This window comes from Ostrinia nubilalis, chromosome Z, assembly GCF_963855985.1.
Source record: "Ostrinia nubilalis chromosome Z, ilOstNubi1.1, whole genome shotgun sequence".
Taxonomy (NCBI): Eukaryota; Metazoa; Arthropoda; class Insecta; order Lepidoptera; family Crambidae; genus Ostrinia; species Ostrinia nubilalis.
Genome location: NC_087119.1, coordinates 8,556,390 through 8,571,341, shown reverse-complemented (window position 1 = coordinate 8,571,341; position 14,952 = coordinate 8,556,390). Strand labels below are relative to the sequence as shown.

At 36.8% G+C, this 14,952-nt stretch overlaps 1 long non-coding RNA gene across 1 annotated transcript; it reads right to left on the bottom strand.

Annotated features, from left to right (window-relative positions):
• Positions 1–7,245: 7,245 nt before the first annotated feature.
• LOC135087016 (uncharacterized) lies at positions 7,246–14,721 on the bottom strand. The gene is made up of 2 exons (XR_010260659.1): positions 14,320–14,721; positions 7,246–13,742 (listed from the first exon to the last, which is right to left on the bottom strand). It is a non-coding gene; the product is annotated as an uncharacterized LOC135087016 (long non-coding RNA).
• Between the last annotated feature and the right edge of the window lie 231 nt (positions 14,722–14,952).

Here is a 14,952-nt window from a genome sequence, read left to right as displayed (position 1 = left end):
TTTTGTCTTACATGTTTCCGTTAGGAGAAAATCGACTAAATCAACATTGAGCAATCATTCTAGACATGCGGGAGCATGTTAAGCCTAGTTCCAGGGAGGGGACTGCACCGTGCGTATATTTAGACGAACCACTTTGAGCCACTTTTGACTCCTCATCACTCAAAAACTGCTGTGCATTAACACTTCAAATTTGGCACATGTGTTGAGACTTGCAAGATATACATCAGTTTCAAATTTCATAACTATGCCTCAAACGGTTCTTTAGATATTGACGTCCAAAAATCTACATGTCTGACCTATAGACCAAGTTCTAACCACTTCCAGATGACCTCGAAGGTTCAAATTTGGCATCCAGAAAGGTAGTTATGTAAATACATAGGAACAAATAAAAAACCAGTAAATTTTAACATTTCACATGTGATAGATAGATTTTAGTGCTCTAAATATGGATTTTTGAACGTCAATACCTAAATAACCGTTTGAGGTATATTTATGAAATTTGAAGCTGATGTATATCTTACAAGTCTCAATACATGAGCCAAATTTGAAGTGTTAATGCACAGCAGTTTTTGAATGATGAGGAGTCAAAAGTGGCTCTAATTGGTTCGTCTAAATATACGCACGATGCAGTCCCCTCCCTGGAACTAGGCTTAACATGCTCCCGCATATCTATAGTGTTTGCTCAATGTTGATTTAGTAGATTTTCTCCTGAAAGGAACATGTAAGACAACAATAAAATTTCCGATTTTACAGACCTTCTAGAGCAGATGCCGCAAAAACTATAGAAGATATAGAAAAACTTGACGGTCTCACCTGTAGCAAATTGAATAAGCTTTTTTTGGTTCATAGTAGTCATGTCACTAAGACGCATAGTTTCCGAGGATTAAGCGAAAAACCGAAAAGTGGTACCTTTAAACCCCCCTCTCCCCGCCGGCTCAAGGGCTAAGGGTGGGGACTTTTGCTATGTTCACCACCTAACTAGGCTAAATAAAGTCCCGAGGTCAGAAATTGTGTTCCACGGATTTCTCTCTACACCGTCGTTAAGGCATTCATTGACTGGACTATATTAAACTAAAATTTAATACAATCAAAAATAACTCTACATATAATGTATAAGTAATTTTTTCAGTCACTGAACTTATTGAAACTTAACTAATAAGAATTTGCGTCACACGTTCAAATTCAATCAAATTCATTAAAGATCAAGTATGAACTATTTATATTCAAATATTATTTTGTGCTTACTGTCATAAGATTTTGTCGTTCCTTTGTTATTTGTGATATGGGGCCCGCCAAAGCTCATTTGGCTGATAGTGCTGAAACACCAAAATTAGCAAAAATCGTTGCTCGGGCGAAAGTTCCAGCGATATTATACAACAAATTCATTCGAAGGTAGCAAGTTTCAGTAAAAAAACTACAATTTCCGACGGTCCGCCGCAACCTCTCGGAAATTATTAAATAAATAAAATTGTATTTATTGAAAAAGATAGATAAATAAATAAACACGAGTCGAGAGCCGAGAGTAGCTTGACACCGCTGTGTTTACCTTGTATTTTAACCGTATCGTGTACAAGTGTAGGTTAGTTGCAGTCGCTCGCTCGATATAGTCACACGTCCGGGCTAGGATGCGTGCCGTGATAAAATCATATCGACGATTTTAAACGTTAAATGTATGGGCTTATCACTCGATAAATGGCGCGATAAAAGCTTATGGTCAATACTTTAGGACAGGATCCTGCAGCAGTATTAGACATAGCATAGATGATGTGGGGTTTGCAGGCATCTAAATTGCTGTAGAGGAAAGGTTTACTCAGCCTTCTGGTTACTTGTTTACTACTCGCCTGAAAAATATGCATACATTTTAACATTATTCCAAAAGCTCAAATATTCAAGTTAGGCTTCAAATAACAAACAACGCAGTAAGCAACGCGTCTTTTTAGACACTATTAAAACACGTCAAGTAATCGTTTTTCTTATTACAGGTACACCAAACGCATATTTAATGGCGACGAAGATCATAAGCCCATAATGCTTCAGGATGGGCAGTAAATCGTGGCGGGAAGGGCTCGTTACGGCGTAATGTTAAACATCGGACAGCCCATGTGCCCGCCACATTGCACCGCAGCGCCCACATTTGAAAGGTCCGCACCTATATCGGCGGTTGTACACAAATTGACGTTCACCGATCGGTCACACAGTTGTTGTAGGTAGCCATTTTAAAATAACCAAAAACTTCGATGTAAAACACGATTTAAACGACACGTTATTTGTTAAACAACATTCGAAAAACACTCGATTTGTTTGTCGTTTTCGACATTCAATGTTCGATTAGTGACTTTTATGTTATTTCAAGAGCAAAGCTGTTATCGTCAGAGCCGCGTAAACTAGCAATTTTAATACATTTTTGTTTGATTTTGTTTTTAAAAACAAATTAAATGTAGTTAGTTCGTACCTAGTTAGGTATTTTAGTGGGTAAAAAGTACATTGTTAATTCACATTCTGCGTAACTATAGATTCAAATAAACATTATGACGACTTTACCACAAACAGATAGATCCCTTTGTAAACTCTAAAACAAATTGCGTGCAGACAAAATAATACAAATCCTTTACCAAAATGGGGTGAGTGAGAGCACTTTATCGTTTGCCTGTTAAAGGCGTAAATCCAAACGAATAGCTGATGCCGAGTTGGGTCGTTTCTCATCGGCATCTATATTAGGGGTGATGTGTTTATACAAGGGATATTTGTGAGTGTGTGTGTTTTTAATGTTAAAATAAGTCTAACCGAAATTAGGCGTGGAGGTTAAATCCAAATTGCAGCTGTTTGCGTTCGGCTGGGATGCACGCGTCGGTGCTTCTGTGGGTAGAGCAGGACCTGAAAGACAGTTGACTGTTGGACCCAAAGACACACTTACTTAATATTATGTAATTGCATCTTAGTCAATTTTAATATTGCCCTCCTGATTCTTGTTAGACTATAATCTAATTCTTCATTTAATAATTATTTTTTGGTTAATAGAGCTTATAAAAACATTAAAATAAAGGCAGAGCTAACGACCTGAAAGACAGACTACTTTGCACATTTCCTAGTTAATTGTAGCATTACTCTCGTGTTTCTGTACTCTGTAGTCTTATCATATTAAGTATTAAGCATAGCTGGGCATTAACTCGTTAATCCGTTAATCGTTAATTAACGAAGTTAACATTTCTATTAACGGATTAACTTTTAAGTTAACTTTTAAAAATGTTAACGGACTCGTTAACTTCCGTTAAATTATCCTAAGTCCGTTAATCGTTAATCCAGTACCTACTATTTACCAAAAACATACAGCAGACACGCTGAAAAACGCGTTCTGACAAGTACGTTCGGGCTTTCAGAACTTCCAGAACCCAAAACAACAGTTTTTGTAACCAGTAGCCCTAAGATGCGCGCCGTGATAACTTTTATCGACGTCAAAATGTATGGAGAAAATCGATAAAATGACGTGATAACCGCTTATCGCGGCGCGCATTTAGGCCTACTGATCACCAACGCAACAATGTAAAAAATGCATTTTTTTATTTATTTACAACTGAATTTAAGACCAGTTTTCCTCAACCAATACTTATGTAAGTATGTTGACAATGCAATGTTATCGTACCATTGAGCTGGTCTGATGATGGAGTCAAGAGGTGGCCATAGAAACTCCTAAATGAAACGGCGGGATTGCATCGAATTTGGGTTCGTTGGATTTGTCATTTTGAGCACTTTAGTACTAGATGATGTCCAGGGTCCTGATGATGGAGTCAAGAGGTGGCCATAGGAATTCCTAAACGAAACGGTGGAAACTTATCGAGTTTGGGTTTGTTGGATTTGTCTTTTCGAGCACTATGGTGCTAAATTGTATTGTAATTTGTACCAAGGCTCTGAGATTGAGATACAACTAAAATGTATAATAAAAGCTTTTATTCTGAAATGCAGTTGTACTAAAACGAAAAAAAAAATTGTACTTATGCAAGGTTCAAATAATTTCGAAAAATTGTAGCGCAAACTAGTGTATTGGGTATGTTTAAATTCATTTTTACAATATTTCAAATGTTTCGCTTGACTTACCAACTAACATATAACTAAAAATAATGATCTCACTTGTATTTAAAACTACCTGCATTAGTTAAGTACGGCAAATAAAATGTATTGCCAATTTTGGAAACATATAATTAAATGTTATGGTTAACTATATGAAATAATTCAAGTATTCCAATAACCCTATTGTTGTGCCTATTGACTATTAGATATACCCAAATATTGTAAACGATACTATTGTAAATTGCCAAACTATCGATAGTCTAGAACAATCGATAGTATTGATAGCTTTTTATTCAAAAGCGACAATAGTATCGATACTATCGATAGTTTATTCTTCACGAGCAACAATACTATCGATAGTATCGATAGTATTGCACATATTCAATAGTATTGCCTCGTTTTGAGCTATCGATAGTATCGATAGTATCGACAGTATCGATACTATCGATAGGCCAATCGATAGTCTTGCGATAATTTGACTACCGATAGACTATCGATAGTCTATCGATAGTCGACTATCGATCGGCAACACTAGCGCAAACATAAAAGAGGAATTAATTCCATGCGCAATACAAGCTTTCGAAATTATTTGAACCTTGCATACAATAATTTTTTTCGTTATTATCACGTGTTAACGGATTAACGATTAACGTTAACTTGCGTTAAATCAACCGAAATGTAACGTTTTAACGTTTAACGAAGTTAATTTTTTTATTAACGGTTTAACGATTAACGAAGTTAACTATTTGATTAACGGTGCCCAGCTATGGTATTAAGTACCTACTTTTTTTTAATTTTGATTAAAAAATACAGGTTTTGGAATGAATATGACTTCGGTTAAAATAATTAATATTATTGATACCTTTTGACTCATGTAAAACAATGGTTTTCATCCAAACAGTCAGAAAATCTTTAAATTGACGCGCTGAATAGAGAGTAAGTATTTATTAATTTTACTCTCCTGGTGCTATTATTATTTTAAGGGGTTAACAGTTGTGGGGCCAGTTTAACTTTCCCCTTGGAGACTTCGCCTTTATTAGTTGAGTTTTTATTGATGGTCAAGCCATAGTGACGGGATGGTGGGAACGAAAGTACCAAGAAAATACCATGTCTTACAAGAAATCATAAAGCGTACAAAGGCATTCATTTTTGTAATTGTAATACGTGCTATTCTGCAACAAAATTGTAGTCTGATGTGCTGTCGTCTGCTGCACAAGGAAAAACTAAAGTTTTCAAACACCAATACACATAGGTAGTTGTCACATAGGTAGGTACACATCTTTTCAAGAACCAACTCATTTGACCCGGTGACAAAAAATATCTACCGTTCCCACCTGCAAAAGCAGTGCTATTTCGGTCTCATTGCATGCGTGCGCGCACCGCAACAAAAGCGCATCGCAAGTGTCTCCGCTAATGGCCCGTGGTGACGTCACGAGCCATGACGCGGCAAGTTCTTTCCCAGCCCTGCTCAATTTGACGCCACACCTTTGAAGTTTAATTTAGCCAAGGAAACCCGAGAATATCGTTAATCAATAATTTGACGTTGCGGAAAATCTCTGCTTTAAACAATTTCATCAAATGTAGTTCAAGCAAAGGGATATCTTAATCGCGCATGACAGGTATAGTCTGCGCTAATAAAAAACTGTCAATTTTGTAGACAAAAATTGACTCAAAGAGAGATCAAACAGTCTCAATATCAGCACTTAATTTTGCAGTCAACGATATAAACCTATCGTTATATCGTTGTATCTCAAATCACTAATACATCATAGAGAACTCAATACATTATAACTTTTTTATACAGAAGTGACATTCATTTACTTTGTTGATTTGGTTGATGCACGCTCATTTCACCGCTCACTCGGCTCGTTCATATAAAGAGCGCTTTCATGCACACTCTGAGTTTGCGGCTAAACTGAAATTAAAGTCTTAAACTTTCAGCATACATAATATTTTGACACGTAAATTGAAAGGTAAATCAAATAGCCCAATTTTATGCAAAGTCGCGAGTAGGTACCTACCCAATATGGTTTTGAAACGCAAAATTACATAAATGTGCTGAAAATCATAATTATAAAATACTGTAGGCTTATTAGGTAGGATAGTTCCTTGAATAAGTAGACCGGAATTATTTTTATCTTTTTTTATACGAGTAAATGATGTTGACTTTATGACGGTCAATGGACACAGTGTTTTAATGAGCAGTCATGATTAAGGGTGCAGAACATTATTTTTAACCGTTTTACTGTACAATGTACATATTGTGACATAATAGCCCAAATTGCCGTGACCCGTGCACACCGCTGTGATTTTTTTAACCCTTCGAGGAACTTTGGACTCTTTCCGGCCGTTATTAAAAGAAATAAAGTTATATTATTGTAGACGGCCACTTTGATAACTATTCAGAGAATCGAGCGACTTGTCATCGGGAGTCCAGAACTATATTCGCGAGCATTTGATCCTGCCGCCGATGAGAGACTGATGGAGGGACACGTGGGACTTCCGGTTGGGATTAATGAATTATATTAATACGTTTTGGCACACCGTGGAACAACAAAATTAACCTACTTGATGAAATCATCAATATTGAAACAGTTTAATTTGATCAAATCAAGGAACGAGTGATGTGAATAAGAGTGACGGTAACATTTTGGTAGTTTCAGCTTTTCGAACTTAAATTCTTTGGAAATATCTAACTTGAAGTAGAGTTTACATAGATATCATACGTAAGCGTTAATTCATAGTGGGCCTAAGAGATTATTATTCTGTGCTAAGAGTATGTAGATAGATTTGTGAACTAACGTCAAATATTAATTAATCGTGGTTGTAGCTGGTACTTTGACATGTAAATCCAAATGATTTTGTTGATGCCACCCATAAATCCTTTCTTAATTCGTTATCACAGCTTTTTTAGGTGTGAACGAAGCGAGGTTCATCAGGATCTCATTTATCGACAGCCGCCTCGGTGGCGGACCACAATGCGCGTAAAATATGCTGATCCGCCGACAGCTTCAAATTGAAACATACGCAATCAGAGTAGGCCAGGGGTCAGGGTTGAAAGGTGACAAAAACTTATGCCAGGGTTCACTTACAGTAGTCTTCATAGTGGTAGTATTTGTAACATACCCTAGTAGAAGGGTAGTAACAAAAAGGAAATTAAACAATAAAAAACTAAACATGTACAACAAAAGGTTTATTAAATGTAATTTACGAAGGTTCAGGTAGTGGGTTAATAATTGGCAACCGAGCGACACAAAGTCCCAGAAATAATCAAGGCCACGGTACTGATCTTCCGATTTCCGGTAGGCGTAAAACTGTTCTCGATGGCAGCCCAGGTCCACCAGGCTTGATTGTCCAAGGCAGCAATCTTGCCCCAAACTTCCACGGAGAGAAGTGTTTGAAACCCGGAACGGGGACCCTGGAATTCCGATACGGACAATTTTAGCAAAGTCCGATTTCGTACTTATGACTGCGACATCAGACCGGAAGCGGCGAGAAGCGGATCAGATGAAATGATTATTGCAAAAAATAGTTAATACTGATGAGGCAGTCACAAGAATCATTCTTAATCTAGATTTAAGCACTAAAAACACGATTAATGAAGATTAACTCCAAAGCATCGGTAAATAATTATCCATTATTTATAAAATGAGTTCCATATTTATAAAACAATATCTAATGCAATATGAATTGCTTAACACATTAATTTGTTGTATGGAAAATAAAAGTAAAGGAAACGTAATAAAATTAGGATGACTGTCAATTACCGTAGGGGTCATACAAGGTCATGTGTGTATTACGTTTTATGTACGTGGCGAATTTAATTTGTTTTGACGTAGTATTAACCACGCTCACGTACTAATAATTAAAAGATAAACACTTAAGCGCTACACATGCAAGCACTAAATACATTTTTTTTTTAAATAACAGTAGATAGGTACTTACTACTAAGCACTAGCTAAGCACTAAAATTAAAAATCATTTACAACACTCACCCGATATTGGGGTAACACAACACAACTTAGATTTGTAGAAATTGTTAAAAAGTGAATTTAACGACTCGTAGCTCGTCGTGACTTGGCAGTTTTAGTACAAAAGCCGTACGTCCTTGCGTTATGATAACTTCGCTCGGACTCCGCCGCGATGTTTCGACGGTTTATTCTAAACCGGGGCGAACCTGTTTCCACTTCGTTCACTCATCGTTCGCGCTCACAGATATTTAAAACGTCATTTGCGCCCGAGTTTACGTATAAGTTTTTGTTTATATTTATTTTATTTTTGTCATTAAGGTTTTAGTAAGTAAGTATATTTTTAATTAGTTTTTAGTTATAATTAAAATTTTATTTTTTTGTTAACTTTTACTTTATTTTGTTACTCTTCGTGTAACGAACCGTTACATACCCCCCTTTTTAGGTTAGGATTTTTCTAAAAAAATCCATTAATCCTAAAGCAATCTGATTTCTAGGTTAGTTTAAAATCTTTTACATGCCAGGTACCTAAATTGCGTCCTGCCATGTCTTCAAGTTCGTATACTAATTTCGATTTTTTTGTAACAATACGACATTTTAAGAATTTAGGGGCTAACTTTTTAGAGAATTTATTGTCTTTGTCGCTTTGGTAAAAGGTCCTTTTCCAAACGATATCACCCACGTTGAAGTCCACGTTCCTACGGCGAAGGTTATAGTTAGTACTATTTCTTGAGTGTGCTTTAATTAATGACAGTTGTACTTTGTCAAATAATTTATGCAACACACCAAGGTTTTCAGCGTAGGCATCGCGTGGAGAGAAAATTATTTGGTTTTCCAGGTCCGAGTCCACGTAATGTGAACCGCAGCTAACAAGCTCGCGCCCGTAGACCAAAAATGATGGTGTAAACCCTGTCACCTCATTTACGGCGCTGTTTAACGCAAATTGAATCTTGGAAATGTTAGAGTCCCAAACCCTATGGTCGCCGTCAATAAATGTAGAAACTGCCGTCATTATAGTCTTATTATAACGTTCTACTGTGTTTATTTGTGGGGTGTATAAAGGGGTATAAAAAACATTTGGGATATTATAATTTTCAAATAATTTCTTCATCGTGAGGCTGGTAAATTGACGTCCGTTATCCATTAAAATAGTGCTAGGTACCCCGTGAATGAGAAATACTTTATCTTCAATTATCTTTGAAATAATATCAGAAGTTGCTCGACGAATGGGAAATAGAAGGCAATATTTAGAAAAGCAACACGTTATAACCAGCAAGAAGGTATTTTGCTTTCTAGATACGGGCAAGGGCCCAACAAGATCTACGCTCAACATTTGGAATGGCCTACTGCAATCTTTAGGCCTCCCCATTGTACCCAGAGTTGAGTGATTAGGGTGCTTATGCGAAAGGCAGGTATCGCAACTGGATACAAATTCGACTACATCATTGTGCATGTTTGGCCAAAAATAAGTTAAACTAACACGTTTATGTGTTTTAAAAATTCCGAAATGGCCTGACGTGGGTTCAGAATGATTTTCAAATATTATTTTCCGTCGTAACTCCAATGGAACTACCTCCTTCCACTCAAACTCCCTGGTTAAGGGGTTAACAGATTTAATGAATCTGAAAAGTTTTCCGTTTTGAAATCGGTAGTTGGGAAATGATGTTGGTGATTTAATACATCCTTCAACAATATTTAAAAACCAGTCATCTTTGGTTTTCTGAGTCAGCGAGTCTGCCGAAGTATCAATAGCGGATATTGGGACAGCGCGAGACAAACTATCTGGTACCACGTTCTCAGTACCTTTACGGTGTTTAATGGTAAAATTGTAGGCGGAGAGTCTTACTCCCCACCTGGCTAATCTTCCTGTTGGATTATTGAGGTTGAGAAACCATTTTAGGGAAGAATGATCCGTATATACGGTAAACATTTGTCCGTTTTCCAGATAGCAACGCCAGTGCTCAATAGCTGTTAGCACAGCTAACGCTTCGCGTTCGGTGGTGCTATAGTTGCGTTCTGGTTTTGAAAATGATTTACTCATATATGCTATGACCCTTTCAGTGCCATCGACAGTTTGGGTTAGTATTGCTCCCATACCATAATCACTTGCGTCGGTATGCACTTCAAAAGGCTTAGCATAATCGGGACAAGAAAGAATTGGCGTGGACACGAGACATTTTTTTAATTTTAAAAAAGCGCTATTTGCTTCTTCGGACCATACAAAAGGTGGAGCGTTCTTACCTTGGCTGGTTAATTTATTTAAGGGACTAGCTAGCGTACTAAAGTTTGGAATGAATTTCCGGTACCAAGATGCAGTACCCAAAAACATTCGAACTTCCTTGCGGTTAGTTGGAATCGGATAATTAACAATAGATTCCACTTTTTCTGGATCAGCATGAAGTCCGTTTGAATCCACCACATACCCTAAGTATTTCAATTGCTTCCTGAAAAACTGACTTTTCTTAAAATTTATTGTCAGATTAGCCATTTTAAGTTTTTCGAGAACACGCATCATCAGGGAAATGTGTTGGTCAAAGTCGTCTGAAACAATTATCACGTCGTCAATGAACACAAAAACTCTGTGTTCAAACTCTGGTCCGTAGAACAAGGTATCTACTAGCCTTTGTTGCGTTGCAGGTGCATTTGTTAAGCCAAAAGCCATAGCCTTGAATTGAAAGGTGCCACGCGACGGAATGTAGAAGGCCGTCTTTTGTCTGTCCTCTTCCTTTATCAGGATCTGCCAAAAACTTTTGGAGAGATCTATACTAGACAAATACTTGGCATCACGTAGGTTGTCCAGTATTTCAGCAATATAGGGTAGACTATATGCATCTTTTTTGGTGACAGCGTTAAGCTTTCTGCTGTCAAGACAAAAGCGTAATTCCCCGTTTTTCTTTGGCGTTAGAAGAACAGGAGATGACCAAGGACTCTCACATGGTTCTACCACATCTTCCTTGATCATTTCGTCGAGTTGCTCAACTAAAACGCGTTGCTTCTCAGGGGACATTCTATAGTAGCGTTGACGAATGGGGGCAGCATCCCCAGTGTCAATTGCATGTTGTATCAAATTAGTTCGACCAAGACCACGTTCCTCGTATGACACTTCACGGAACAATGATATTATACGATCAGCAGTAATTTTTTGTTCCTGTGATAAGTGCTCATAGGAGTGTATATTAGGTGGGTTTGCTTCAATTTCTGAAGTAAAAACCTCATCAGAATCCTTAAAGTAGACAATGCTATCGAGATGTTTAGGAAAAAGGCCAAATAATCTCCAAAAGTCCATTCCTAGTATTAGCGAATGTTTAATATTAGGTACTACGTAGGCTTTTAGCACGTGTGTTTTATCATAAAAAGTAATTGGGACATATATGATTCCTTTAGAGTCTAATTTTTCCCCACCTGCTGCCATGAATTGAGCAGTATCGGTTTTTTGTAGATCATAGCCAGCTTGCAATAAATATTCATGGCAGCCGTTACCCAATATTGTAGTGGACGACCCAGTATCAAGGAGGCCGATAATATTTTTATTATTAATGACGACAGACACATAGGGTCTGGAAACGTTGACGCGATTAACGTGGATTGAAGAGACAGCGTTATAAGTAGTAAATGAAGTGACAAAGTTCAACCACTGCTGCCAATCTGACTTATTAAAATTTACATGAGAATAAGTGTTTGTACGAACACTATCTTTGCAATCCACACTTATTAGTTTTTTTGATTCTCGTCATTAACTGGGTTGCATTTAGGACAATCCGGATAGCGGACGTCTTTCTCACCACACTTAAAACAAACTATGGTACGATCCACTTTACAAGCACCAAGGGAATGTTCATGAGAGCGACATCTTGGACAATATATGGGGCCAGTACTGACAACATTAACGGTCTCGTTCTTTTGTTGTTTAGAATTTGTAGATTGTTTTTGATAAGATGAAGGAGTAAAATTTTGTTTATTAGAGTTGTTAGTATGATAGTAATAAGGTTTTTGTGTTTTATCTTGATTTTTAGGTTCTGTTTTTTGATAATTATTTTCGTAGTAGTTGTGTTTGTAAGCAAACTCAGGGGCAATGGTGCTGTTCGATACTCTAGGTGGCTCATGAAATTGAGAAAATCTGGATTGAACGTTCTCATAATTACGACAAGTTGCCACCAGGGAATCGATACTTTCGATGTTTTGAGTGGCCGCTAGTGTACTTGCATAGCATGGACGGATATTATGAAGTAATATTTCTAATTTCTCTGATTCCGAAAATGGTTTGCTTAAACGTGAAAACAATCCGTGCATGATAGATATATAGATTGTGATATTCTCTCGTTCACCTTGGGTACGAGAACGAATTTCTGCGGCAAGCCTATAGTCATAATCGCTACTACTGAAATCTTGTTTAAGCAAGTTAACTAAATCTTCCCAAGATTTAATTTTATACTTGTTGTAACGATACCAATGCAATGCATCGCCAGAAAATATCTCATAAGCCAACGAGAGTATTTTATCAAAAGATATACCACGGGATTCAACGAACTCCTCGACTTTTAAAATGAATGAGTGGACACAAGTTTTTCCCGTGTATTTAAGCTTGCTTATGTCTGCCGACAAACTGCGTTCGCTACATGAGATAGATATGGTAGTTGGTTCAATAACTGCTTCAATAGAAGATGTGGAAGGGGCTTGTGTTTGTGAGCTCTGGGGTCTCAAGGCAATAAGTTCCTTATAGTAAGCGTTAAAGTTAGAAACACAGACTTTATAAACGTCGGTAACTTCTGGGTTATTAGTGATTCTATTGATCCGATGATAGAGGTGATGTAGCAATGACTCAGTTCTGGTGTAAGCGTTTTTATCAAATTTTGATTTCAAACCTGAGAGAAGAGTATGTGCTTTGAGGAGGGATTCTTTGACGCATTTTAAATCCTCGCTTGGTTCTAAATAAGATTCGGTTATGTCTTCGGAAGTATTAAGTTGTGATAATTTTGTGATTTGTTTCCTTAATTCAAGAACCGAATCCCCAGAGCCACCACGAAGCTCCACTTCGTATTCTAATTCAGCTTTTTGTAAGGACAAAAATTTTATAGCGTACGACATTGTGATTATATCGAGAGTGTGTTGCAACGAAAGTAAAATTACCAACTACAACAATGATTTAAAAGCAGATACAAAATACCTACCACTATGTGGTAACACTGCAATCTGTTATAGCTTGTTTTTAAATATTGGGTTAATTAGTATTCAAGAGTATACAACATAACAATATAACATTTAGTCTATTTGGTAGGTATTTTGTAAGTAGAAATTAGCATAATCAGTCTTAAAGTCTATGGTTTAGAGCCAACACCAATAAAAACTATCAAATGCTTACAAGACAAGTATCGTTTCGGTTGCAATTATACCCGTTGTCAGGCGCCAATGTAACATACCCTAGTAGAAGGGTAGTAACAAAAAGGAAATTAAACAATAAAAAACTAAACATGTACAACAAAAGGTTTATTAAATGTAATTTACGAAGGTTCAGGTAGTGGGTTAATAATTGGCAACCGAGCGACACAAAGTCCCAGAAATAATCAAGGCCACGGTACTGATCTTCCGATTTCCGGTAGGCGTAAAACTGTTCTCGATGGCAGCCCAGGTCCACCAGGCTTGATTGTCCAAGGCAGCAATCTTGCCCCAAACTTCCACGGAGAGAAGTGTTTGAAACCCGGAACGGGGACCCTGGAATTCCGATACGGACAATTTTAGCAAAGTCCGATTTCGTACTTATGACTGCGACATCAGACCGGAAGCGGCGAGAAGCGGATCAGATGAAATGATTATTGCAAAAAATAGTTAATACTGATGAGGCAGTCACAAGAATCATTCTTAATCTAGATTTAAGCACTAAAAACACGATTAATGAAGATTAACTCCAAAGCATCGGTAAATAATTATCCATTATTTATAAAATGAGTTCCATATTTATAAAACAATATCTAATGCAATATGAATTGCTTAACACATTAATTTGTTGTATGGAAAATAAAAGTAAAGGAAACGTAATAAAATTAGGATGACTGTCAATTACCGTAGGGGTCATACAAGGTCATGTGTGTATTACGTTTTATGTACGTGGCGAATTTAATTTGTTTTGACGTAGTATTAACCACGCTCACGTACTAATAATTAAAAGATAAACACTTAAGCGCTACACATGCAAGCACTAAATACATTTTTTTTTTAAATAACAGTAGATAGGTACTTACTACTAAGCACTAGCTAAGCACTAAAATTAAAAATCATTTACAACACTCACCCGATATTGGGGTAACACAACACAACTTAGATTTGTAGAAATTGTTAAAAAGTGAATTTAACGACTCGTAGCTCGTCGTGACTTGGCAGTTTTAGTACAAAAGCCGTACGTCCTTGCGTTATGATAACTTCGCTCGGACTCCGCCGCGATGTTTCGACGGTTTATTCTAAACCGGGGCGAACCTGTTTCCACTTCGTTCACTCATCGTTCGCGCTCACAGATATTTAAAACGTCATTTGCGCCCGAGTTTACGTATAAGTTTTTGTTTATATTTATTTTATTTTTGTCATTAAGGTTTTAGTAAGTAAGTATATTTTTAATTAGTTTTTAGTTATAATTAAAATTTTATTTTTTTGTTAACTTTTACTTTATTTTGTTACTCTTCGTGTAACGAACCGTTACATATTTTTATTATTTTTTAAACCAGACATTTTGCTTCTTGTAACCTATATCGTTCACTTTGTCGACTTTAAATAAATTGATGTAGACAAATTAAAGGACTAATTCGTGTAGAGTTAGAATTCTGACTCAAATTTGAATTTTCACAAAATAATCACTTAAGTTTCGTGCTATGTCACTTGCGAACAAAAATTCAGAAGTATTTGGAAAATAATATTCCAAATTACATTAAAT